Genomic DNA, 3,175 nt, shown 5'->3' with positions numbered 1-3,175 from the left:
TGTTACTATCCACCATCCCATGAAGAATGATTCTGTTAAACTCAAAACTCTTAAAAAACCTCTGGGTTCATCAATTATTGTGAAAAATACTTCATTTCACAGCCATCAGCTTTGCACAGCAATATGTTCACCCTTTCTGTCCAACTGAAATATAAATGTTAGGCACTGCAACTGAGTCAAACCATGGACTATTAATGCATAAGAATGAGACTGAGTCTAGGTTTGATTTTTTTCGCTAGCTTTGTATCTGCTGTACAATTCACTTCTTAATATCTCTACTTGCAATTGCAAAAAAAAAAAAAATACAAGGTTTCTCACAGAAAATAATTGGAATTTAACAAATTTAACTGAAAGTAAATTTAAATCAAGGCAAAAATCTCAGATGTTATGCCACAAAACTGTTCTCTCTTTCTTTCTGTCTTCCTTCAAAAGATACCGTGCGTTCCTGGAAAATAAAATATTAATACCAGAAGGTGTTGTCAACTCTCAGTTCTGGAGTACTTAATCACAAATTGAGGATAAGGATAATCTGGGGAACTGACCCTCTGAAGCCAAGGGGAGTTTTAAGCCCGACTCTCTCATATCTTGAATGGACTTTCGGACACCAAAAGGGCTCATTCCTCCAGCTAGTACATGAATCTTGCTTTTGCTTGTCCCTGTCTGTCTTTATAGGACTTTAAAAACATAATGTCTCAAAAATGCCAATACACTTTGTTGAGTAAATGTCAGAATGAACTGTTTTGACATTTCTGTAACATAAATATTTTGATTCAGCCAAAAGAAATTGCAAATTCAATCCAAATTTATGACTAGCCTTACTGAAACTGCAGATTTACCAGAGGCAGGTTGTTCAGTTCCACTTGTGACTCTCAGGTTTTTAACAACTTCCGTAGAATTCTTTTAGAAACCTGGATGAAGCCTCTAGTTATATGGAAACTTTTATTATTGTGTTAGTCTTATCATTAGTTAATGAAATTTTTATTTTAGTTCTAGACATCTAGACATAAAGATGTCCCTTTGTTAAATGCCTCAGGAATTCAGAGTCTGTGGATTATGTAAGTCTTGTGGAGATATAGTCATCACTAAAGAGTTTATATGGCTTACTTGCTTTTCTAAAATAATTTTGTAAGTGCATCTGGATCTATGTTTGCAGTTTTATTGTTTTTCATTTGAATCAGACTAGTATGTATCTATATGAATAGGTATGTCTTTATGTGTTATGCATAAGCCTTATGGAACTATACATAATGCATAAGAACAAACACATTGAGTCTGATTCAGCCCTTACTATAGGAAACTTATCTTTGAACCATGTTGCTAAAGTTTTGGTGATGTTTCTTTCACACTGGAATCAGAGACTACTTTGTAGGTGATATTTCATGATGGCACCTTGGGAAGCTTTGGGGCAATTCTGCATCTGTTCTGATGATGATATGTAAAACTTAATTCTGTTTCTGTAAGAGGCATAATGGATATCAAAGGATTAATCACCTGTTGTTACATACCGTCTAAGAATCTACCACATCCTTACTGTCATATATCATGGATTAAGATTACATAAAGACAAGGTGCTCTATCCCTCAGAACCTGCATACCTTGGATAAGACGAGAAAGCTGATGGTGCTTACCTTTATTTTAATCAAAAAAGAAAACGAGGGGGAGTAGTTAAAATTCTCCTAACACACTTTAGTATCTTTGAAAAACAGATAAGTCAAATGTGGAAGGTTTAGTGGGTTAAGTGATGAACAATAGCATATGGAATAGTTGCATTGCTATTTTATGTTGCCATCATCTTAATTCTCAATACCATTCATCACTTTAATTAACTGAAATGGTACTAAAGTACAGGACAGCTCTGCGATTCAGTGATGAAACCCATAAAATGTTACAGTTTAGTAATCAGAAGTTAAGAAAACATGACAATAGAATGTACAGTATGAAAGCTTTGAGTCTGAAAACTATAAACAAAGGATGAACACGTAAATTGCCCAGCCACTTAAGCAGAGAAATCATAGAAATAATCAGAGTAACCCAGCAATAAGCACTAAGAAAGTGGTATTTTTTTCATTATTATGCCTCTATCAATATCACTAGATGTTTTTAGTTCTGTATATAAATATAGTTGCTTTACAAAAGGAAATGTGTATATATACACACACATACAAATGCTAAATCAGAATTCATACTTTAGAGATTTGTTGTCTACAGTCCAGATCATGCTGTGAACTTGGTATCATAAATCACTATCTCAGTGTGGGTTTTCCATTAAATGAAAAGGAGATTCGTCCAGATAAAAATATCAGTGTATGTGGAATCCCAGGAAAAACAGGCCTGTGACCCTGATCATGGGCCATCTAAATTACATTCAGATCTCTTTACTGTATTTGGTGATTTTGGATGAGTCTTAGATATTTGTATGTATGTTCAAGTGCAATAATAGGAAACAAATGGTATACGGTACTTTAGGGGACACTGTGAGGTCAAGTAAAACATCAGACAAAGTTTTACAGAACTTGAAACTGAATTATTTCAATCACTTTCATTTTATCAACTCTAATGGAAAAAAGTAAGTATGTCTCTACAGCATGTTGCAATCCAAATTAGGCAGTCTCAAGCCAGAACAACTCAGTCTGAATATGAAAATGTAGACAGACTGGAAGCGGTCAAACACACAGAGCAGAAATATGCAATGATGCTTTTAAAAGACAGAAGGATAGAAAAAAACATACAAGAATTTTTTTTTCTGAAGCATGTTCCTTTTTGAATGAGCTTTTGGTTTATTTAAACAGAGTTGCATATTTTTTTGTGGTTTGTTTTTAAAAAAATATAATTTTGTAATTTTTACTTCTGTAAACATTATTAGAATGTATGAAATAGTTAAGACAGATAACAAGGCAGAGAGTGATAATAAAGTCAAGGAAAATAAAATAAAATCACCTCCCTTCCAAACCATTTGCACTAGACTAGAAAGGCTGGGGGTCTGTGTTTGGCTGATTAGCACAAAATGCTGTGTGCATTTTGCGTGGCACAAGAAGTTTGATGGTGTTTTTGTCTGCCTGATCTCTTATTTTTCTTTGTCACCAACATTTTAGATTTTAGTGCAATGTTCACCTAATCTGCTGTTTTGTTTTTAAGAGTATCTGGGAACAGCAGAGAAAATGACCGTATTGTTAAC

The sequence above is a fragment of the Egretta garzetta genome, unplaced genomic scaffold, assembly GCF_000687185.1.
Source record: "Egretta garzetta isolate BGI_Z169 unplaced genomic scaffold, ASM68718v1 scaffold507, whole genome shotgun sequence".
NCBI lineage: Eukaryota > Metazoa > Chordata > Aves > Pelecaniformes > Ardeidae > Egretta > Egretta garzetta.
The sequence above is the reverse complement of the archived record's forward strand: the minus strand, read 5'-3'. Positions refer to the sequence as shown.